Source organism: Syngnathus typhle, linkage group LG9 (genome assembly GCF_033458585.1).
Source record: "Syngnathus typhle isolate RoL2023-S1 ecotype Sweden linkage group LG9, RoL_Styp_1.0, whole genome shotgun sequence".
Classification (NCBI taxonomy): Eukaryota; Metazoa; Chordata; class Actinopteri; order Syngnathiformes; family Syngnathidae; genus Syngnathus; species Syngnathus typhle.
Genome location: NC_083746.1, coordinates 15,620,252 through 15,646,325, shown reverse-complemented (window position 1 = coordinate 15,646,325; position 26,074 = coordinate 15,620,252).

The following is a 26,074-nucleotide window of genomic DNA, read 5'->3' as shown; positions in this document are numbered from 1 at the left end:
TTTCTTCCACTTTGGCATGTATTGCATACAATTAAGAAATCTACTCGCCATGTACTTCTCATCTCCTTCAAGAGCTAGGGATCTACCGTTCTTATTTCCCATCGTACTTCGGTTTTCTTTACTTTGAGGATCCTCAATGCAGGTTTGAATTGACCTCTGACCAAATTCTCTCTGCAGTCAATTTATCCTACCAGTCGCACACTCAACCACACAACTTTCATGCAAACAGCTTGGAAAAACAGACAAAAAAAAAAAGAATCTACGGCCTTCTTCAATTAGGAAAAAGAAACTCCCTTTTCTTAGCCCGTTCCTTCCACTGGGACTAGACTCCCAGCTGTTTCGTAGCTTGGAAACACCAAAGCCGTATCTCATAACTCGGACAAACCGAAGATGTATCTCATAGCCAGGACAAACCAAAGCCGTATATCATAACTCGGACAAACCAAAGATGTATCTCATAGCTCGGACAAACCAAAGCCGTATCTCATAACTTGGACAAACCAAAGCCGTATCTCATAACTTGGACAAACCAAAGCTGTATCTCACAGCTCGGACAAACCAAAGCTGTATCTCATAGCTCGGACAAACCGAAGCTGTATCTCATAGCTCGGACAAACCAAAGCCGTATCTGCGCTTTTTTCTATGACTTACTTGTCTCCCTTGGTCCGCTGCGCTGCCGGGTTCCCGTCAATCCACTTCTGACAGACGAAGGCAGACCTATGATGCTGGCCCAGCGAAGAACTTCCTTCCCAGGTCTTTCGTTACCAGGTCCTCCAATGGACGCTGGCTTGTCGACAATGCAGCACGTCCTCCTCCGTCAGCCAGATGGCGGGTATGAGGGTCCCGGGTTTCGGCACCAAAAATGTTAGGGTGGTGTTCACTCTAACTTATTTTGCAAGGACCACACTGGAGACAAGTTAGTCGTTTTAGACACATGCAGGCGGAGAGTTCACTCGTCGCTGTGCTCTCAGCGATAGTCGAATGAAATCTGACTCAGGCCTCGTCAGGCGCTTATTTATTGAGAGAAACAAAGTGGGGTTTTGAAGTGGGGGTTTGGGAATACACAGGTTGGGCTGGAGACGCCCCCCCTGCTGATCAAGGCATAGCAGGGGGCCTTTTACGACTTTCTGTAACCAAAGCACCTTTGATTGCTTCCTCTGAGTTTAGTCAATCAGTGGTAAACTAATTTTGTCTAGACATGACAAACTAATTAAATTATTACAGGTTACATTCCAACATAATCATACGATGAAGATAATCTGCAAACCCTAACAGAGATAGTGTGAAGGCTTTTCACCTGGGTCTTGAAATGTGTTGAGAAATTTGGCAAAGAGCTCATCGCCGTCTTCCACTGTGCCAAAAGCTGAGTTCAGCAGTTCAAGATAGGCAGATGGTAAGGCATTAGGCCCAAGAGGTTTCACCAAATTTGCAGCAGGTGATACAAGACTGTCTAAGATCTTCCGTGAACGATGCAAATCAGATAAATCAGGATCTTGCAATATGAGCTCAACACTGTGACGCCATGTATCAAAATCAACCTCGTGACTGGGATAAGGTATTTTACCTGAAAACTGTCTGAGGCGGAAAGAAGAATTTATCGGTGAGACAGGAGCTTCACTTCGCACTATGTGTTCCACAACAACCTTTTGAACCTCTGGAGGAGTTAGAAAGCGTGCTGGTATGTGAGATGGTTGGTCACTTTGTGGTTGGTTAACTGTTACAGGAGAACTGAAGCTTATATTCGGATTAATTGGTTTCATAGTTTCATCTTGACGTTGGTCAGTGACTTCTGGTGGTCTTTCAACAGTGGTTGTTGGCTCATTCTGGTTCTCTGAGACGGAATCCATATCTTCGGGTGTTTTTGGGTTGCTTACAATCGACTGAGCACATTTGGAAAGGTGTTCATGCAAAACATCTTCGAAAGATTTGCCGCTTATTTTGGCAATTTTCTGCAGTTCACTGAAAAAGCTGTGGGTGGCACTGTTCGTAACAGTTGATAAATACTCAGTTGACAGAGCTCTGATGTGGTAAGAGACTTCATTGGAGCATTCAAGTGTATGGGGCAGTAAAGGTTCAAGTGCGGTCAAGGCAGCGCCGCTCTCATATTCCACAATGGCATTTCTGTGGTAGGAAGACTGGGGTTCATCTATTTGAATTGTCCTAGCAATCTGCCCGTACCTACTCAGGAAGTCAGTTAATTCTTCATCAACATCAGTGTCAGTGAGCCCACTAACTATAACTGAGTTTGGGGTCTTAATATTTTCTTTATCAATGACCTCCATTTTTTTTCCCGGCTTGGTCTATTTTAAGGTCTGGGTCAGGTAATATTATTTGAATCAACCACCACACTGCACACATAGATTCCCATCCTCGTCGAAGGGTGGTTTTAAATCTGTAATCTGGCTTGTATTTGACTCAAGAACGTAATATTCATACTCTTTGGCGGCTCGGTGGTACTCTGGTTAGAACGTCCGCTTCACAGTTAAGAAAGTGCAGGTTCGATTCCACCAACGGCTGTTGCATGTTGTTGATGATGTCTGTTCATGGTTCAGGAAAACTAAGATGTGGAGTAACGGTTAGTTCTTTATTGGCAAGATCTTGGGTTGTTTAATGGCGGTCAATGCAAATGGCACTTCAGCAGATGTAACAACACCCCCCATCTCCAGGTCAGAAGGTTTTATACTGTCCGGAAAAGGCGGGAAAGCTTCACCTGACCATTTGATATCTATGTGTATTGGAGAGTCGCTGCCCTGTGTGTGTTTGTGTGTGTGTTTGTCCCATCAGCACAGGGCGTGTGATGCGTCAGTGCAGTAGTGTTGGAGTCGTAGTTCCTGTAGTTTGTGCATGCTGCATGCTGCCTCTGCTTGCCACTTGTCTGCTTTCAGTTACCGCCACCGGCTAGCCCTCTGTTTCCGGGGGTGAAAAGAGGAGCCGAGTGTATAAGCCTCCTCAGCCGCTACACAGCCTCTCCATTGCCAGGACTTGCACACGCCTCCTCGTGGCCACACACGGCAACTGGCACCTTGTGGTCCCAGGCTAAGTTGTGCAGGATCTCGGAGCAGCAGTGGGGCCCAGAGATGTGGCATGTAGGCCCACCGGTGTGTGGACACGCCCTACTGCCCATCAACCACTGTGGGTAAACAGCTCCAGCTATGGGTAAATAGTGAAGACCTCAACGGTGGACCAGGCGGAGGATGATGGCTGACCTAAGGGGTGGCGTCACAACAGCTGGGAAGGCGGATAAAGGCTGCAGCAGAAAAGGGTCACCAGTTGTCTTGGTCTCCTTGTCACTGGACCCCGATCTGTCAAGGACAGTGTGGTGACTGTCTGTGCACCAGTCTCCTCACTCTAAACAAAGTCACGCACAGGCGTCTTTTTCAGGGAATCCACCTTACATCCCGGATTAAAGTCCTGTGGCGACCAGTAAGTGGCAACGGGGTCAGGATTGTGAAGTCTGGAAGCCCCTAGTCACAAGCTGGCACATCAGGCGGTGGATGTTAGATGATCGTTGGGCTCTTGGACCGAGGCAGAAAGAGCTCTTTGGTAGCTGCATACACGACTGAGCAGCCCTTTTTAGGATCCACTCTGCTCACCCCTGAGGGGGAAGGGGCTAGAAAAGGTGCCCTAAACATAGCCTCACGACTGGATTACCGCGTTCAGAGCGATCACCAATATGCGGTTGAAAACACAGAAACATGAATTTTAGAGCATGGAATGGACAGTGTGACCAGTGATAGGCCGGAGAGGAGAACCTCCATCATTGCCAGGGAACTGAGAAGATGCCGGATTGACATAGCTGCTCTTTCAGAAACCCGATGGGCAGAGGAAGCTCATCTGAAGGAGGAAAAGGGTGGGTACACTTTCTTCTGGAAAGGAAAGGCCACAGATGAGCCTAGGATCTATGGGGTTGGTTTTGCCATCAAGAACCAACTGATCAGTCAGCTCTCTGAACTCCCTGTGGGAATCAGTGAGCGCCTGATGACCCTCCGTCTGGTGCTGGCCAACAACCAGACGGCAACAGTTATTAGTGCTTATGCACCTACCCTCGTTTCCGATGAGGACAAAAAAGAGTCCTTCTATGCCTGTCTGGATGAGGTATTGTCAAAAATCCCCAAGGAGGACAAGATTATTATATTGGGAGATTTCAATGCCAGAGTGGGCCGAGACCACCACCTCTGGAAGGGCACCATTGGAAAGGAAGGCATTGGAAACATCAACTCCTACGGGGTTTTCCTTCTTAGCAAATGTGCTCAATACGACCTTACCATCACCAATACCATCTTTCACCGGAAGAACAAACTCAAGGGACACCCTCGCTCTAAACCAATGGTTCCCAAACCTTTGCAGGCTGGCGCCCCCTTGACTCCCCAGTGAATTCCTAGCGACCCCCCCCCCACAGACACATATGGAAACAAACACCTCTTTCTTGATATTTAGTATGCTGCAATTTGAAAAGAGAAAGGTTAAACACAAATGTGTATTTCACAAATAAAACCCAATTTAGTAAACCAATTCCAGGGGGGCGGTACCGCCCACTTTGGGAACCACTGCTCTAAACAATGGCATCTGTCACGGATCGGAGTGTGGAAATGAAGCAGGGCGACCAAGTGCAGCTTGGACCAGGGTTTATTGGAGCAAACTCAAACTAACAGAATCGGTACACTGACATAACTGACTAACAAAACCAACAACAGGAACCGAACAGAGACGTGAGAAAAAAAGACAGGGTGACATTACCAAAGACAAGACCAAACAAAACCTCATGACAGTAACAACCATCATCAATGCTCCGACAGGGAGTAACACACAGACAGGACTTAAATATGCGACAGGTAACAAGAAGCAGGTGAGTATGATCACACTAATCATGGGCACACAGGAGGGGAGGGGCGAGCACACAGACACACGGACATGAGCACACAGACATGATCGGGGATGAGTCGTGACAGAACCCCCCCCCACAAGAGACGGCTCCCGACGTCCCAAAAACCCAACCCCCCACGACGGCACGCGGAGGTGGGGGGGGTTAAGCGCACCAGTCCAGACGACCCTACTGGTCTTTGAAATAGCCTGAACCGTGCACGGCGGCGACTTGGGGCACAGAACCGCACTCAGGGGGCGACTTGCGGCACAAAACCGCACTCGGGCGGCAACTTGGGGAACCGAACCGCACTCGGGCGGCGACTTGCGGCACAGAACCGCACTCGGGCGGCGACTTGGGGCACAGAACCGCACTCGGGCGGCGACTTGGGGGACAGAACCGCACTCGGGCGGCGACTTGGGGGACAGAACCGCACTCAGGCGGCAACTTGGGGAACCGAACCGCACTCGGGCGGCGACTTGGGGAACCAAACCGCACTCGGGCGGCGACTTGGGGAACCGAACCGCACTTGGGCGGCAACTTGGGGAACCGAACCGCACTCGGGCGGCCACTTGGGGAACCGAACCGCACTCGGGCGGCAACTTGCGGCACAGAACCGCACTCGGGCGGCATAAAAAAAGTCATCGCCGCATTCGGCGGCACCTGAAAGTCCGGACCGCGATCAGCGGCATTTGGAAGGCGGGGCTGCGGCAACAGCAAGAGCCACCACGCGCCGCAGCTGTGGGAGTGGGGCCAGGGACGATCGCGGGTCCGTCGCAGCTGGCCTGTAATCTGGCGGCGCGGCAGTGGAGTCCGATCGCGGCCGCGAAGCTGCTGTCGCCAGAAGCACTCCGATGGCGACCGCGGGTCCGGCGTCGCGGCAGCGAAGTCCGATGGCGACAGTGGAGCCGATCGCGCTGGAACCTGCTCGGACGATGGACGGGTGTCGCAGTGGGAGCTAGTGGTGGAGGGAGGTCCAAGCGCTGGTCGCTGTAGTGGTCGGAGCATTCTGTCACGGATCGGAGTGTGGAAATGGAGCAGGGCGACCAAGTGCAGTTTGGACCAGGGTTTATTGAAACAAACTCAAATTAACAGACTCGGTACACTGACATAACTGACTAACAAAACCAACAACAGGAACCAAACAGAGACGTGAGACAAGACAGGAACCAAACAAACCCCATGACAGTAAACTTCATCAATGCTCCGACAGGGAGTAACACACAGACAGGACTTAAATACGTGACAGGTAACAAGAGGCAGGTGAGTATGATCACAATAATCATGGGCACACAGGAGGGGAGGGGCGAGCACACAGACACACGGACATGAGCACACAGACATGATCGGGGATGAGTCGTGACATCATCTTACTGACTATGTCATTGTCAGAGCCAGGGATCAGCGCGACGTGAGCATCACAAAAGCCATGATGGATTCAGAGGCCTGCTGGACAGATCACCGCCTGATACGATCCACGATGTCCATCGGACTCAAGAGGAAGAGGAGACTGCAAAAGAAGCTGAGCCGGCAGACTAAACCTAGAGACCCTGAACAAAACTGCCGCCCTGCAGCTGTTTCGGGCCTCTCTTGGAGAAAGCCTCAATCAGGAATACCCTGAGGACATTGAAGAACACTGGAGCCTGCTCAAGTCTTCCATCCTCGACACCTGCCGTGCCGCTCTCGGGTACAAGGCCAGAAAGCATCAGGACTGGTTTGATGACAACGACACATAGATAGAACAGCTCATATCCAAGAAAAGGGAAACCTTTCGTGTCTCGCAAAATGACATCACCTGCACAGCAAAGAGACAGGCTCACTCCAGAGCCAAGGCTGACGTCCAGAGCCGGGTGAGACAGATTAAAAACTCCTGGTGGACAGAAAGGGCACTGGAAATCCAGAATTTGGCAGACTCTGTTGACACCAGAGGCTTTTTCAGCGCTATTAAGGCTGTCTACGGCCCAAGCCATCGCGGCCAAAACCCCCTACGCTCTAAAGACGGGCAGGAGCTGTTGAAGGACAATGAGTCAACAAACAACCGGTGGAGAGAGCACTTTCAGGAACTCCTCAACTGTGACAGCACAACTCAGTCAGATTTCCTCAGTCACATCCCTCAGAGTCCCATCAGGGAAGACATGGGTGACCCTCCCACTTTAGCAGAGGTCCAAGATGCCATCAGGACCCTGAAGAACAACAAGGCCTCTGGGCCAGATGGGATCCCAGCTGAGGTCCTAAAGGAAGGTGGAGTAGAGCTCCAGCGCCACCTCCATTCATTCTTTCTGAAGGTCTGGGAAAAATAAGTACTCACCTCGGAGCACAGGGATGCTCTGATAGTGACCATTTTCAAGAAAGGGGACAAAGCGGATTGCGGAAACTATAGGGGCATCTTGCTCCTTTCAACAGTTGGCAAAGTACTTGCTCGTGTTCTTGCCAATCGCCTGCTGCCACTGTCTGAGGAAGTTCTCCCAGAATCACAGTGCGGTTTTTGCCCATCTAGAGGCACTGCAGACATGATTTTTACAGCACGCCAACTCTCGGAATAATGCCGTGAGCATAAACTGCCTTTGTTCATGGCTTTCATAGACCTGACAAAATCCTTCTGAGGTATGGTTGCCCGGATAAATACGTCAGAATTCTGCGTTTATTACATGACGGAATGACAGCCACAGTGCTCAACAACAGCTCCTTGACTGAGCCTTTCACTGTAGAGACAGGGGTCAAACAGGGATGCATCATTGCACCCACCCTGTTCTCTGTCTTCATTGCCCCCATACTCCACCTCATCAACGAAGAACTACCACACGGAATCCCAATTTGGTACAGAACTGATGGCAGGCTCTTCAACCTTAACAGGTTCAAAGCCCAAACCAAGATCAGAACCACCACGGCCGTGGAGCTTCAGTATGCAGACAATAATGCCATTGCAGGACACTCTGCAGAAGACCTCCAGGGCATCCTGAAATCCCTCGCTAAGGCATACAGAGCCCTGGGTCTGACCGTGAACATCAAGAAGACCCAGGTGCTACATCAACCCCCACCCAACCAGTCATCTAGTCTGCCCATCATAAATGTGGACAACACTGCACTTGAATATGTTCACCACTTCCCCTACCTCGGCTGCCTTCTCTCCTCCAAAGCGGACATTGACTCTGAGGTCAACCATTGCCTGAGCTGTGCCAGTGGAGTGTATGCCAGACTCCAGAAAAGAGTCTTTAAAGACAGAGACCTCCGGGTTGACACCAACCTCCTGGTTTACAAAGCTGTGGTTCTCCCCACCTTACTTTATGGGGCAGAATCATGGACAACCTACAGCATGCACCTAAAAGCTCTTGAACAACACCACCAGAGAACCTTGAGGAAAATACTCAGGATCAAATGGGAAGACAGACGCACAAACATCAGCGTTATGGAGGAAGCCAGGATACCGAGCATCACCACCTTAATAATGCAGCACCAACTCCGATGGATAGGACATCTCATCCGCATGGCTGACACCCGCCTCCCCAAACAGATGTTATACTCCCAGCTGGAGAGAGGTCCGCGAGCCCCGAGCGGGCAGAATAAACGTTTTAAGGACAACCTCAAGACCAATCTCAAGAAATTCCAAATAACATCTCAGGACTGGGAGCGCATCACCTTGAACAGGAACTGCTGGAGGGTAGCGGTGCAAGAAGGTGCAGCACATCATGAAAAGGAACTCCGTGTCCTAAAAACCAAACGACAACTCCGTAAGGAAAGACAAAAACAGGCTCCAGCACGACCACAACCACTCACCACTTTCCCCTGCCCAAACTGCACAAAAATACGTGGATCCCAGATCGGCCTCTACGCCCACCTGCGGACCCACAAGTAGACGACCCTGAGACGACCTTCTGCCACCCGAAGCCTCCGCTCATCCAATTCACACCTTCTCCACGTTCCGAAAAACAAGCTGCGCACCATGGGCGACTGGGCCTTCTGCCATACAGCCCCTACACTGTGGAACTCCCTCCCCGACCACCTAAGAGCACCCCAATCCACTGACTCTTTCAAAACTGGACTTAAAACTCACCTCTTCACCTTAGCATTTCCGTAAATTCTCTCACATCTTGGTTGTCGTCCAGTTGTTTTATACTTGTCCTTGTTTTGTTTTCTTGTTTTTTATTTGCCATGTAGCACTTTGAGATTCCCCCGAATATAAAGTGCGTTATAAATATAATTTATTATTATTATTATTATTATTATTATTAAGAAGAGTGACCGCCGATGATGGTGTGTGTGTGTGTGCATGTGTGTGTGTGTGTGTGTGTGCGTGAGTCCGCGTGTGTGCATGCGTGTGTGTGCGTGCGGGTGCGTGTGTGTGTCTATTCCATGCTGTAATGGTTAGCACTCTGGACTCTGGAATCCAGTGACCCGAGTTTTAAGTTTCAGTGGGACCTCAAATATTTGGTCTACCTAATAGTATTTGATAAAGTAATCACGTTTTCCGAGATACAACGTCAACTCGTGGAACTAACTTTACTAGATCTTGGATGGTTCGAAAGCAAATGCTCTTCTAGATTACCGTGTAATGTGTGCATGGTGTGATTGTGAGCACTCTGAATCTAGCAATACAAGCTCAGGTCTTGCTGGAAGTTCCAATTTGTAGTCATTTACCTGGAACAAAAATCTCAGTACATTGTGTACAGCACTATGAGTGTGTAATCACTGCTTCCAATAATTTTGTCAATTTCGTAAAATGAGCGCCTTAGATAGCGCATTGTGCTCAGAAAAATTATGCTCCTCCTTCCATCACTGCCAGGGTTCCATGGTGTAATGGTGAGTACTCTGGACACTGAATCCACCAATCTGAGTTCAAGTCTTGGTGGGACCTAAAATATATTGTCATATTGCTGAGAAAAAATTGTGAAAGGGTTGCTTGTTTGCTCCCCGATGAAAACCTATTCTTCTATACACCTGAGGCTTCCTTGAACATTCTGGACTCTGAATCCAGTGATCCCAGCTCAAGTCTCGGTTGGACCTTTGGTTTGAGGTCATATGCAAAAGTTTCATTCGTATGCAAAATCAATTTCAAGATTTTTCTTTGTAAATCATTGGCTGTTCAGATCAGCAATATCAGTTAAATATATCATATAGCGGACAGACACAATGATATTTGAAAAGTGAAATGAAGTTTATAGGATTTTCAGATTTGTCAAGAAGAATGGTGAAATATACCTTCAACCAGAATCCACACTCATTGGAAGCTATAGGAAATATCTAGAGCAGTGGTTCTTAACCTTGTTGGAGGTACCGAACCCCACCAGTTTCATATGCGCATTCACCGGACCCCTCTTTAGTGAATTTTGTTTTGTTTTGTATTTTCAAGACAGAGATGTTTTTACTGGTGCACAAAATGAGCCGTGCATAAACATCACCTTGTTCAAAGAATAACACCAACACAATGCATGAATTCACGACAAATGACATTCCAGCAAATCAGTGTGACTTCTGCTGTTGCCTTTGCGAGACCAGTTCAGATATGCAGATATATAAATCAGGTGTGTTCGGACCTCTGCAGTGGAGGCTCTACCGAACCCCTGAAACCGACTCACCGAGCCCCCAGGGTTCGACCGAACCCAGGTTAAGAACCACTGGTCTAGAGGCTGTTATTTCTGCAAAAGGAGGATCTACTAAATTTATGTACCTGCCTACGTTTGTTGAAATAATGATTGCACACTGTCTGCAAATCCAATAAACTCATTTCACTTCTCAAATATCACTGCCGCCATCCACCGTGTATTAGGGAAGGGCGGATCAATACCAAAATATCGATATATCGATCCAGGCTGCTCATTTTTGAGTATCGATCTCCCTAGCTAAAATATCGATACTTACAATTATTTAATTATATTTTTCCTCATTTTTTTCTGCTCCAATTTGACGACTTGCACTCATGCTAGCACTACTTTTCCTTCCGCCTGCTGCACCGGCGTGTCCTGCACTGCTCTGCTCCCGCCCCCTTTTCTCACAAGCCAAGCCCTCCTCCTCCGCCCCCCGTTCCAATCCAAACAAACACAAACAAGCATGGCCACGGCGGCGGCCCAGTCCGAACGCAAGAGAAGTCAGTTTTGGGGATATTATATTTTACTTAATAACAACGAGGCAAAATGTGAAATATGTCACAAAACAATTAAATATTGTGGCAACACCACAAACTTGACAAAACATTTAAGCAAAATTCACCCCACGGTTCATGAAGAGCTGCAATTGAAACGTGCCGCAGACACTAAGGCAGCGACGGAAAACCCTGCAGCCACACCGAGGCTAAGGTACCAAAGTACCTTAGAAGCAGCGTTTCAGAAAGGCAAGACATATCCAGGTATCAGGTGCTAACCAAAAATCGTAAGCATTTGTGGTTGATGTGCTATTTGAAGCAATAATTACTACGCTTTAGTCAGTCATTTATAAATAAAGTTTTCCCCTTTTCAATTTGTGGTCAAACGCCATACGTTTTATTTGTAACTCCACTTCCTATAAACAACACTAAAGTATTACAATATTAAATGTAAGTATCCAGTGGCTTTACAAATTGATAGTTTCGCTGCTCATGACGATTAAACCCTGCATCTCTGTTGGTACCATGTCTCTTTTTAGATTATACTAAAAGACAAAACTTTTTCCCAACAACAGAGAGAGAGAGAGAAAAAAGTAAAGAATAGCTCCTTTTTATTAAAGTTATACTATTAATATGCATCTTCCACTAATGCACTAATGTCTAAAAAGGTTAATAATTCATGTACATGACGTAATACTTTTTTCTACAAAATTCAATAGATGACTCTCCAAGAGCAAGAATGCCACTGCATTTAAATTGTTTTTTTGGCGGGAAATAACACTTCCGGTATCGATATCGGATCAAATATCGGGTATTTTGGGTAGGAAATACCGTTTTTTTCCGTGTATAGTGCGCCCCCATGTATAGTACGCACCCCTAAAAATGGCATGCTGATGCTGGAAAAAAGCTTGTACCCATGTATAATACGCACCCAATTTTTATGAATTTTTTTTAAAAAAAAATTTAATTTTTTTTTTTTTTTTTTTTAAGTCCCAATGATCGTCACACACGCAGGGAGGCAATGGGTCCCATTTTTATAGTCTTTGGTATGGTCTTAACTAGGCTGGATGTAATTCTTTTGTTGGCGTTGATTTCTCCGACTGCCCGTAAACGCACCACCGCGCTCCGTGCGCATGGAGCGTGTTTGAAGTGAACAGCAGAGAAGAAAGGAACAAGGCAAAGTGTTGTGAAATAAAATATTACCTGTAATACGGATTTAGGTAGAGAACTGAACTCTCGCTCTTTATATAGCTGACGTGTCTTGCTCATCCGTTCTGCGCATCTGTAATGGCGGCCTCCGTATGATATCCGGTTTGCGTGTGTGCGAGAGCGAGAGAGAGCGAGAGAGAGAGCGTGCGAGAGAACGCTCAACCGTAGCGCGCCGCCGACCGCCCAACTGCACCGGGCTGGTCGATTATTGCGACAGAGCCTTCGCTGAAATTTAGAAGATATTTTTAAAGTCCTGATGTACTTTCTAAAATTTAAGTGGACCTTAGTGCGCACTGCGCAGGGAGCTTAATTTGGTGCGGTCGAGCAACCGCAGCGCGCCGGGCGCTCACTGTCGCATTGCTTAAAGAGCGCCTTTGTGTTTTAGGATGAACAGCAGAGAACAAAGGAACAAGGCAAAGTGTTGTGAAATAAAATATTACCTGTAATACGCATTTTGTTATTTGCTGATTGAAACTGCTAATTAAACTGTGAATTGAAACTAATAGGAAGAAAACAACTCTCGCTCTTTATATAGCTGACGTGTCTTGCGCATCCGTTCTGTGCATTTTATTTCACAACACTTTGCCTTTCTTCTCTGCTGTTCACTTCAAACACGCTCCATGCGACCGCAATGCTCTCGTATCAGACGCTTGCTCGATCACCTGCTCGTTTGCTGTCCCGTGCGCGCACGAAGCGTGGTGGTGCGTTTACGGGCAGTCGGAGAAATCAACGCCAACAAAAAAAATTACATCCAGCCTAGTTAAGACCATACCAAAGACTATAAAAATGGGACCCATTGCCTCCCTGCGTGTGTGACGATCATTGGGACTTAAAAAAAAAAAAAAAAAAATTAAAAAAAAAAAATAATTTTTTTTTTTTTTTTTTGTACCCATGTATAATGCGCACCCCAGATTTTAGGACAATAAATTAGTTAAATTTTGCGCACTATACACGGAAAAAAACGGTACTTGGTATCGGATCGATTCCAAAATCATTGGTATCGCCCATCCCTACCGTGTATGGATTCGGGCTAGCGCCCAAGATTCAATTGGGCTAGTTGATCAACAGCAATGTTTTAAAGTAGGGCTCGTCGGGGAGTCGACCCAAGGATCTCCCACACCCAAAGGGAGAATCATACCCCGAGACCAACGAGCCACAGCAAGAACTGGCAGACTATGTAACGTTGGCTTGTCAAACGCTCCACATAATGATAGATACCGATGTTTGCAAGAAGAGCTCGTCCGGGAGCTAAACCCGGGCAATCATGCACCCTAAGCAAGAATCATGCAAGAATCATTCCCCTGTACCAATGAGCCTCATAGTGGACAAGCTGACCCCGTTACATTCCGATTGGTAGCCCATGTGACATGGACCTGAAGACTGAATGTCAGTGATTAATGGAATAAATGGAATCTGGTTGGCCTGAGGCTCCTAATTCCTTCACTTCAGGCCCTAACGCTAACTCTAAAACCCTAACAATAACCAAACCCTAATAATTAACCCCTAACCTGCTAACTCGCTAACAGTAACCCCCTGACCTTTAACCCTCCCCTTTAATGCTCCCCCTAAAGGTAGTGCCCTCTAAACTTGAAGGCAGGCATATATGAACCAGACCAGCAGATTGTCCCATTTCAGTACTGTTTTAGAAACCTTTACAAATGGTTAAAATACACATACCGTTTTTTCCCATGTATAATGCGCCCCCATGTATAATACGCACCCTAAAAATGGCATGTTGATGCTGGAAAAAAGCCTGTACCCATGTATAATACACATCTACTTTTTATGATTTTTTTTTTTTTTTTAAGTCCCAATGATCGTCACACACGCAGGGAGGCAATGGGTCCCATTTTTATAGTCTTTGGTATGGTCTTAACTAGGCTGGATGTAATTTTTTTTGTTGGCGTTCATTTCTCCGACTGCCCGTAAAGGCACCACCGCGATCAGTGCGCACATGTGAAAAAGGCGTGCGGACGTGAAAAAGGCGGCTCTGTATGGGAGAGACGTTGAAGAGGAATAAAAACACCCTTGGAAACCAAAACTTGCCCCTCGTCGTGACTCGGAGCCGCAACAAATGTTTCGGATTTGTGTAGGGTACATTGTGACAGCAAACGAGCAGGTGATTGAGCAAGCGTCTGATACGAGAGCATTGCAGTCGTATGGAGCGTGTTTGAAGTAAACAGCAGAGACGAAAGGAGCAAGGCAAAGTGTTGTGAAATAAAATATTACCTGTAATACGCATTTTGTTATTTGCTGATTGAAACTGCTAATTAAACTGTGAATTGAAACTAATAGGAAGAAAACAACTCTCGCTCTTTATATAGCTGACGTGTCTTGCGCATCCGTTCTGCGCATCGGATCCATAGTGCGCATGCGCAGTCATACTGCCTCCGTATGACGTCCGGTCCGCGATGGAGATTAAAAAACAAACAATATTTGACAATAACACACCATCAAGGATTGCACCATCGCATCAAACGATGTGTCGTCAATTATGAATTTTACTAAGTGTGTTGGGCAGGATGGCTGAATGCGATGCGCGATTGACAACAAACAAGAAGAAAGGTGATTTCAAGTTTTATTTCGAGGGAGATTTGTCATGTCTCGTCCCCAGTTTTGCTATGTGTCTAGGTTGCCATAGTTTCTGTTCGCGTCGCCCCTCCCTTCCTGTGTCACCTCAATCAATGTAGCGTGTTTTGTATTTAAGTCCTGTCTGCCCCTCGCTCACCGTCGGATCATTGCATGTGTTACTGTCATGATGTCTGTTTGGTTTCTGTTCTTGTCTTTGGTAATGTCACCCTGTCTTTTTGTTCCACGTCTTTGTCGGTCAGTCCTGTTGTTGGTTTTCTTGTACCATGATTTTCTTAAAAAAAATAAATAAAATAAAATAAAATTGTACCCATGTATAATGCGCACCCCAGATTTTAGGACAATAAATTAGTTAAATTTTGCGCACTATACACGGAAAAAAACGGTAATTTGTTTCTCTTGACTCCAGTCGAGCAACCTGTGCTTGCTGATATTCACAATCCCTGCTTACTTTGCTGCCCTACCCCTTAAAACAGTGCTTCTCAAATAGTGGGGCGCGCCCCCCTTGGGGGGCGCCGTGCTATACCTGGGGGGGCGCGTGTGACCCTGGGGAACAGGCTTTTTTTTTGCAGTACTAGAATAAAGTGTAATTGCGCATCTTCCCAGCAGGGGGCAGTGGCGCTCTCATTGTTACTTCTATGACGTTTGCGACAGTGCAACATTTTACGACTTACAAGACAAGTTAGGAAAGTCACGTTGGGGAGGGGGGGGGGCGCGAATAGTTTTCTTCTTGCTAGGGGGGGGCGTAACAGAAAATAATTGAGAAGCACTGCCTTAAAAGAAGAAAAAGTTATTTTAGTCTGAGCAACCTGCTCTCTACTGAAAATAGGGTTTCCAACTAGGACTAGGGTTTCCAACTAGGGCTAGAGTTAGGGTTAGGGCTAGTTTGGACTAGGTATATAAAAAGTCTGCCCCACCTGAGGACCGAACTCTTCACCTTCAGATTGTGAGACTGACCTGCTAGCACCTGCACTATGAGGCTGTACATTTGTGATGTTACAATTCTTTTTTGGTGTAAAATGGATCCAACCACCGGCCATTTCAATCAAACTGAACTTCACAGAAAGAAATAGTGACTTTAAGTCGGAGTATTCTGAAACTAGGGTTTCCAACTCAGGTCAAGGAGGCCAACTAAGGTTTCAAACTGTGGCCAGGGTTTCCAACGAGGATAAGTGTTTCGAACTAGGGCTAGAGTTAGGACTATATAAAAGTGTGCCCCCTGTGAGGCACGACCTTCAGATTATGAGACTGACACGCTACCACCTGCGCCAAGGAGGGTATGTGTTTGTATTTTGTGCAATTGTTTTTTACTGTAAGATTGATTCAACCGCCGCCCATTTTGATCAAACTTAACTAGGCTAGGGCTAGGATTTCCAACTAGGACTAGGGTTTCCAGGAAGGGCTAGAGTTAGGGTTGGACTGTATATAAATGATGCGTGAACGAGGATCAAACTCTCGACCTTCAGATTCCAACACTGACGCGCTACCGCCTGCGCCAACGAGACTATGTGGTACCTGTCTTATAATTCTATTTTACTGTAAAATTGATTCAACCACCGGCCATTTCCATCAAATTGAACTTCATCGAAAGAAAAAGTTACTTTTGTCTGAACATTCTCAAACTCGAGTTTCCAACTAAGGTTTCCAACTGGGGCTCGGGTTTCCAACAAGGGCTCAAATTAGGGTTAGGACTAAATAAAACAGAGGCCAGTGTGAGGGTTGAACTCACAACCCTCAAATTACTAGACTGACGCGCTACCGCTGTGATAACGAGTCCATGAGTAATTGGTTTTACAAAGCTATTTTACTGTAAAATTGATTCAAACACCGGCCATTTCAATTAAACTCAACTTCACAAACAGAAAACTTTATTCTATTCTGAGCAACCTACTATCTTCTGAAATTGACAATGATTTTACTGTGGATTATGGAAAACAGCGCCCCGTGTGAGGGTTGAGCTAACAACCTTCAGATTTTGAGACTGATGCACGATCACTTGCACTAACAAGGCTATATTTCAATGGCATAGCAATTCTCTTTTACTGTAAATGGATTAATCCACAGGACATTTTTGTCTATAACAACTGTGAACTTCACTTGCTTCTGAAGGCTGGGGAATCATCAAAATCATTGCCCTGTTTTCACTTGATGCAGTTTTCCACATGGCTAGGTGGCAGAATGGATAAGGCGTCTGACTTCGGATCAGATGATTGAGGATTCGAGTCAGCGACATCATGAGGCAGAAAGACAATGTTGCCTTTGCTGAACTGCTGAACCGACTCTGCGTCAAAGTCTGATGAACTGGACAGAGCTCTCTCCTTGTGACGAGGTACACTTCCCCAGAAATGTGTCCAAAGCATATTCTGGATGTTTTTGCCACCAATAAACAGGTGGATGGCCATAACTCCGCGATGCTTAATCTGCTTCATAAGGACATTGTGCAAATTGACGCAGATGACTACAAGAAAGACAAAGGAACTGGCAGAATGGCAAAGCAAGCTTCCCCTGTGCAAGGCGCTAATCAATCAAAGTTACCTTCGGTGCTCGTGTTATGATCACGCGCAATATTGATGTTCAAGCAGGTCTGTGCAATGGGATGTTTGCAAAAGTTGTCAAATTGGTGAACTATCCAAATGAAGCATGTGTCCAGAAACCTGGGTTTATTAAATAAACCGGAATTGACCTTATTTCAACAAGAAGTGCCTTAAATGAAACCAGAAGTGACCTAAATATAACATAAAGGGAAATGTGCTTTTGCCAGTTTGCAAACATATTTTATTAAAGCTGCGTTAAACGTATATATAATCATATCAATATAATTTCCAGTAGTAGTGTACTCGTGTGGTCGCATGATAAGCGGTAAGGAATGTGCAGACAACTGCATGAACTTATTTTCTACAAAGTATTGTGGAACAGGATGTCCAGACAGGGAGGACGTCTTACAAGGACATCTCGAGAGGAACGCGAATAACAACTCGTCATGGTGGTCCAGACCCAACCGCCCACAACTGAGACCAGACACCTGCGCTGAGCCACACTATACTTTGCATGCTTGAATATTCATATTGTGTTTCCTTAAAACTGGGCAACCCGGAAGAATGTGTTGTCTTTGATGGTCACGAAGGCAAACGAGTTTTTTGGTGTTAAGGACCCGAGACCCAGGCGCCTGTATTAGCTTGCTTTGTCAGGATTAAACAATTGGTAAATTCGGCCTAATTGATCTACTGGTCTTCTCTTTGACAGAACAAACTCGCAAAATTGTTAGGTGTACCAGTGTGTGGATTAGGACATAACGACTCATGTGTTAAGTGTTGATCGCAATTTGGAGTCAGATCAATAACTAAAATCCGTAGCCTAACAATTTCTTGGTGACCCCGACTGTGCTGTCAAGAGAAGGGTTATTGACAACTCGTGGTCTGTATCCAAGACACCGGACATTTTGTCTGGGACAGCTGTCTCCCGGTCGGCGTACCGTTTGGGAATAAGCGCACAACGTTGAGCTGGTACGACGTCTCCTCAACCCTGAGCTCATCACCGATAAGGTAAGCAGAATACCTGTTACTATATGTTGAAATTCTGCAACTTGAAAGAGGAAATTTAAGAGGAGACTGTCGTTCAGATCAAATAAGGTGTGCAAGAAGTTAAGATACATACGGTTGATAAGTTTGGAACTTACGTGTGTAACGTGTACGGTAAAGTCAGGGACTCCTCTTCTTTATTTTGTTATCTGTTTATTTATTATTTATTTATCACTCTTATTATTTATTGTTTGTGCCTTCTTGTTTTTATATTGTGTTGCTTACTTGTATGTCTATCGTGTAATATGTCGTCACCGTGGGATAGAGAAAAGGTAATTTCGGCTTCTTTGTGTGTCTTGACATGTGAAGAGGTTGACAATAAAGCTGACTTTGACTTGACTTTGACTTTTGTACTAAGGATAGGTCAGGGAGCTAGTGCTTCATCATGGCGGACAAGGGTGCGGTGATTTTGAGATCCCCGAGGAGAAGTGAGGCCTCCTCAAAAAGTATCCGGTGGTAACAGTTCCTCCTGTGAGAGATCAGACCGCTAAAATATCCAAAATGTGCAACCAAATTGGGGGGAGTGTGTGTGCGATGAGAGGTATGAATAGAGTGAGATTGAAGGAATGTATGCTGATGTGGAAGCGCAAATCGTGAGCTACATGAGAGATGGATTCTAATCCCTTTGTCTGTGTGTTCTGTGTTCGTGTGTAATCTCTGTAAAGTTTGTGTCAGTCTGTCGTCGTTCGTCTGAGCTCTGTGTGCGCACTTTGTGTATTGCCGTGCGTGCGTGCGGATGCGTGTGTGTATGTGCGGTTGTGTGCACGCTCAGTGTGTGTGTGTTTATGTGCACACCCTGTGTGGGTGCGGGCGTGTGAGGAGGAAGACGGCATGGATCAGAGAATGTTCAAGAAGGAGGGGGCCAGGTTGGCTCCAAGGTGTGGAATGGCGCTATACCGGCGGGGGTGGGGGCCAGCGGGACGCGTGGGCCTGGCCGGATCGTGGCGTCAACATTAATGCGCTTACAAAGCATTTCGGAACTTTATTTGATGATAAACACTGGAACGAGGATTTTAGCCGTGTTAATGGGTAGGGTGGATGGATTACTCAGAAGGAAAAAAAAAAAGCATTTGATATGGGCGGCTTGATAGTAAGATGATGAGTGTGCGCAACTGATAGGATACAAAATGTTAATAGGAACATTTGGGGTGTAAGGAACAAATACTACACAGGAAGACTGATAACACGAAGATAGTTTTGTGAAATTTGTGTGTTCTGCCTTAGCGCGTGGAACAATTCCTGAACTGAGTCCTGTTACTCCACTGGCTGTCTCAAAATCAACAGAGGACTGTCCCTGGTCATGAGACACCTTTGAGAGAACAACAGGAACTATTACCATGCTTGAAGGGGGCAAGCACAGCTCTTCACAGGACAAGAACCATACAGTTGGTGGAATACACACAGTTGCAGATCAAAAAGAAAATGGACTGAAAGAACAAGAGCAAGATGGACACATTTGAGAGTGGCGGACGATCCAGCCCTGAATCTTCATCATGAGAATCTAAGAGGAGAGGCTGCTGGCTGCTAAAGACTTGCACGAGTCACATGAAGTCAAACTGGACACATTGCTAAAGACTGCTGAATCATTACAAAGTTGGTGGAGTGTGGGACAAAAGGGATGGAAGTGTGTTTGGGTGCTGGGGCGGACATATCAGAGGAATTTTGAATAATAAGGCTGCTTATTGACACTGAAACGGGGATAAAAAACAAAATACATAGATATGGACAGTGAAGATGCACTAATAATAACAAATCATACGACAGCGTGATCAGAAACTTTGCAAAGTGGACATTGATCGATAGAAATTAAATCATTTGAATCATAAATTTCTATATGTAACATAGCATTTCGAAGACATGATGAATCTAATTGAAATAATGAAATTTTATAATTGGACCGGTGAAAATTTGGATTCGGGCAACAGAAGGCTGAATTGCTAAACTTAATTGACCTTTATCAAAACGACAGAATTCAACTTATAGGATGCATATTTGAGCTTGAAGGGGTGAGGGGCCATAAGAACGTTGGCATTTTGGATAGTCAGCAAAATAGTAATACAGGGCACTACCTAATTCAAAAAGGATACAGTAGGGCTTTAAATAACAAATACAGTGACATGACCCTTGCGACAATTGATTTAAATGGCAATTTATGATAGGCATTTAGGGTTAGGATTAACAATCCATCCATCCATCCATCCATTACTGGTGTGGCTTGTCTTTACGAGGGTCACGGAGGATTAACAATAATAACTAGAATTTGTAATTTCTGGAGAAATTGTGTGTGAAGGCGAAGAGGCTGAATAAGAATTCGGGGAATGCTACAAGATTATGTTTAAATTTGGAATGTGTTGAATTGGTCAGAAAATGGAGGAAAATATAGAAAGAATTTGGTAAAATTGGGCGTGAATTTTAAAGTTGAAAATTTGAAATTTTTCACAAGTGGGAAGTTTTTAAATAGGTAGGCATAAGATGAACAGTTAAAAAATTGAAATGGGTTGAGTCAGTGAAATAAATTTATTAGAAATTAGAAGGTAAAAAGGAAATTTTGCAAGATTTTACCGCAATGTTAAAAGGGAAAAAGTGAAATTTTAATCTAGAAAGTGAAAGAAGGTGAATTGGAGGAATTATGTGGAAGAAAATGAGAAATATTGAATGTGCCATGAAGAATGAATGGTGAAATATTGGCTTAAAATTTGTACATTTCTCAAAAACCGTAAATATTTAGAATATCCATCCATCCATCTTCTTCCGCTTATCCGGGGTCGGGTCGCTTCAGGAGGGACTCCGAGACTTCCCTCTCCCCAGCCACTTCATCTAGCTCATCCCGGGGGATCCCAAGGCGTTCCCAGGCCAGCTGAGAGACATAGTCTCTCCAGCGCGTCCTGGGTCGTCCCCGGGGTCTTCTACCGGGGAAATATTTAGAATATTTGGCATGAATATTTGGAATGTGTTAAAAGTGGTGTGAAGTGAATCAGATGAATTTGTAGAAGTAGTTAAGCTAAAATAAATAAATAAATAAAAAAGAGGCAGAAGAATGCAGAAGAAGTTGAATAATAATAAAGTCAAGGCAAGTCAAGTTTATTTATATAGCCCACAAGCAAGTCTCAAAGGGCTTCAAATGTACAAAAAATGACAATTTAAAGTACAGGAACAATAAGTGTGGGGGCCACAATGATGATCATGACAGCAAAAATATTTCTAATTGGTTTTGATATGTACAAAGGGGGAACGTGGAAGAAGGTTTTCAAAATTTGTGATATAGCGTGGCTCTATTATCAAGAGTAAGCATTGCTTTTTAATTCTACGAATTGGCATCAACAAAAATGAGAATGATAATCTTCAAGGTGATAGTGTAAGTGGCAGGAGGAAGCTGTGTATATTGTTTTTAAACAATATTTTTGGTATCATTATTTTTTTAGGAGGGTCAGTTATGCTTGTGAGGAGATGAATGAAGGAACAAGGTAACTGTATAAGGGAGTGCTCTATAAATTGTTGGTTCTTTGCCAGAGGTAGTTATTTGGAGGGATGAATTTAAACTGAAAGCAAAATGGAACGGTTTAGTGGAAGAAATATGGGAAGGTGGAAATATTGAAGTTACAGCTCAACACAAAGTGTCAAATAGTCTAAGTGTGAGATGTGAGCAAACTAAATGGGGAATTAAATCATGTTCCAGCATTATGCATATTGGCAAACGACGAGAGGACAGGAGACCAGACAATTAGATACTAACTTTGGATTTAAAAATCAAAAAGGGAAATTTTAATTGAGGAGAAAGTTTTGCGTAGGGAGGGTTTCTTTTACAATTTAATATTGTATGGGGTTTATGTGTGTGTTGTGGGATGACAGTTTGTCTGTAATAGTGTATGAATGTCAAGTCTGTGCTTGTGGTGTGGTGTTTGTGTATTGTGAATGGTTAACATAATTCAAGGCTCGGGTGATGTGATCACAGCAGAGGATAACATTCTTCTCACCTGAAAAATATAAAGATACTACAGGTTGGAAAAAGCAAGATTGATCAGGGCTAATTTTGGACTAAATATGGGTTTAGGATCAATCATGGTCACCATCGACAACAAAACAGTGCAATGGAGAAGGCCCATTTCAGTAATATGGTCAGACAAGACAGAACTAGTATCGAACATCAAGACTTTGGACGATTTCACGTGTGACGACTTTGAGCTCACCCGACAGGGTGACGGACTAGGTGGACAGTGACCAAATGTTTGACGCTTGAGCTTGCTTGCGACAAGAGCACGCTCTGCTTTGTTTTTCTGTGTGACTTAATTGTTTAATTTTTTTTTTTGCAGCAACAGCCACCAGCCAAGGAGCGGATTGCGCGTTGCTTGCGTAACTTGTTTTCGTTCTTGCAGGTTGTCGATTGCGTCCGTTTTATAAGATTTATAAGAAATTTATAAGAATATGTTAACCCTTGTCCTTTTGGTTTTTATGATAAACTTGTTGATGACATGGTTTTCAGGACATGATCCGCGGGCGCCACGATTCATTTTATGACTTGTTTTATTTTGACACTTGATGTCTGTTATTGTGTGTACAAATGTCCGCTGTCAGCAGGGCTATAAGCTCACTGAAAGGAGTGCGATGATTTTTGTTTGTGTTGCCGAGTGTGTGGTGGACGGTCAATTTTCAGGGACTTGGAGTGACGGTCCCGGGGCCCAGATGGGAGCTAGAGGTTCCGCGAGCCTGGCTACAATGAGTGTGGTGATGAGAGGGGACGCTTTGCAGGTTCGTTTTGATACGTAAGGACACATTGGGTGAATGCGTCAAAGGGGGAGTGGTAAAATAGAAATGGGTGCGTAGGTGAAATGGGTGAGTAGGGAGTGGTAAAATAGAAATGAAATGGGTGAGTAGGTTCCAATTCGTAATTGTGATATAAAAAGTTTTTTTTCCAAATTCACTTGTTTTAAGCTATAACAGGACATGCCAGAATTCAACTAGCAGTGATGGAAGGAGCAGAGGAAGACCAGTGACATCCTGTTGTGGTGTGGTGACAACAAATTATATGATCGCTTGCCGAAGGATGCATCAGGTATCTGTTCCCTCGTGTCTTTGATAATGCCTGTAGTGGTTGTCCCCATTGAAATACAGAATCTCAATTGGAACATGGATTCCCCACTGGCGGGGCTCCTGAAGCGAGCCACAAAGAGACGTTTTGCCCCCATGGTTGAGCGACAACGATCCAACATATATTGACGCTATAGGAGTGCCCCGGGGTGTACCAGATAAGTATAAACTCGTTAATCAAGTGTCCTCGGGATTCGAAAGCATTTTCTTATGGATCACCCCCAATAAAAATGTAGACTGTATTAATTACGTTCATGACAATGTCCAACGACTGGGTGATTATACAACTGAATCATTTGCAGCAGTCCATGAACAATTGGCTGCGACGTCTTTGATGTCGTTCCAAAATAGAATTGCGTTGGACAAGCTATTGGCTAAAGAACATGGTGTGTGTGGAATGTTTGGTGATGCATGTTGTACTTTCATCCCCAACAACACGGCACCAGGGGGCCGACTGACCCGGGCGTTGGAAGGACTAAGGACACTGAATAAAAAGATGAAAGATCATTCAGGTGTACGCATCGATATTTGGTCTGATTGGATGAAAACGTTCGGAAGCTGGAAAGGCCTCATCATGTCTGTGCTTGTTGCTGTGGCTATTTTTACTACAATAATGATTTTATGCGGTTGTTGCTGTATTCCATGTTTTAGATCACTCACTGTTCGTTTGATCGAGAAAACCGTTGACCCGTTGTCACCGAATGGCCAAGATACCCTGGTGACTCAACATGAGCCGCGGAGGGAAGAAATGACCGACAGTGTGCTGGTCGCTGCTTGCTAGAGTAACGGGTGATGACCTCATAAATGACGTCATGAGAGGGAATAAAGGGAAATGTGCTTTCGTCAGTTTGCAAACATACCGGTTTTTCCCATGTATAATGCGCAAAATTTAACTAATTTATTGTCCTAAAATCTGGGGTGCGCATTATACATGGGTACAATTATTATTATTATTTTTTTTTTTTGAAGAAAATCATGGTACAACAATTTTTGATGAAAATCTTGTCACGGATGGAGTGTGGAAAGGAGCAGGGCGACCAAGTGCAGCTTGGACCAGGGTTCATTGGAGGAACTCAAAACACAGACTTGGTAAACTAACATAACTCTCTAACAAAACCAACAACATGACTGACCGACAAAGACGTGGAACAAAAAGACAGGGTGACATTATCAAAGGTAGGAACAGAAACCTGTGTTATTGTCAAATATTGTTTGTTTTTTAATCTCCATCGTGGACTGGACATCATACGGAGGCAGTATCACTGCGCATGCGCACTATGGATCCGATGCGAATAGTCCTCTTCTCTTCTTGACTGACAATGAATGTGATAGTTTAATACAATCAGCAAATAACAAAATGCGTATTACAGGTAATATTTTATTTCACAACACTTTGTCTTGTTCCTTTCGTCTCTGCTGTTCACTTCAAACACGCTCGATACGAACGCAATGCTCTCGTATTAGACGCTTGCTCGATCACCTGCTCGTTTGCTGTCACAATGTACCCTACACAAATCCAAAACATTTGTTGCGGCTCCGAGTCACGACGAGGGGCAAGTTTTGGGTTCCAAGGGTGTTTTTATTCCTCTTCAACTTCTCTCCCATACAGAGCCGCCTTTTTCACATGTCCGCACGCCTTTTTCACATGTCCGCACTTTTCATTTGAACCTAACTGATTGCGGTGGTGCCTTTACGGGCAGTCGGAGAAATCAACGCCAACAAAAAAAATACATCCAGCCTATTTAAGACCATACCAAAGACTATAAAAAGGGGACCCATTGCCTCCCTGCTTGGCACTCAGCATTAAGGGTTGGAATTGGGGGGTTAGATCACCAAATGATTCCCGAGCGCGGCACCGCTGCTTCTCACTGCTCCCCTCTCCCCCAGGGGATGGATCAAAATCACACGGGGATGGGTCAAATGCAGAGGACAAATTTCACCACACTCAGATGCGTGTGTGACGATCATTGCGGCTTTAACTTTTAACTTTAACATATACCGTTTTTTTCCGTGTATAATGCGCGGAATTTAACTAATTTATTGTCCTAAAATCTGGGGTGCGCATTATACATGGGTACAATTTTATTTTATTTATTTATTTTTTTTTAAGAAAATCATGGTACAAGAAAACCAACAACAGGACTGACCGACAAAGACGTGGAACAAAAAGACAGGGTGACATTACCAAAGACAAGAACAGAAACCAAATAGACATCATGACAGTAACACATGCAATGATCCGACGGTGAGCGAGGGGCAGACAGGACTTAAATACAAAACACGTTACATTGATTGAGGTGACACAGGAAGGGAGGGGCGACGCGAACAGAAACTATGGCAACCTAGACACATAGCAAAACTGGGGACGAGACATGACAAATCTCCCTCGAAATAAAACTTGAAATCACCTTTCTTCTTGTTTGTTGTCAATCGCGCATCGCATTCAGCCATCCTGCCCAACACACTTAGTAAAATTCATAATTGACGACACATCGTTTGATGCGATGGTGCAATCCTTGATGGTGTGTTATTGTCAAATATTGTTTGTTTTTTAATCTCCATCGCGGACCGGACGTCATACGGAGGCAGTATGAATGCGCATGCGCACTATGGATCCGATGCGCAGAACGGATGCGCAAGACACGTCAGCTATATAAAGAGCGAGAGTTGTTTTCT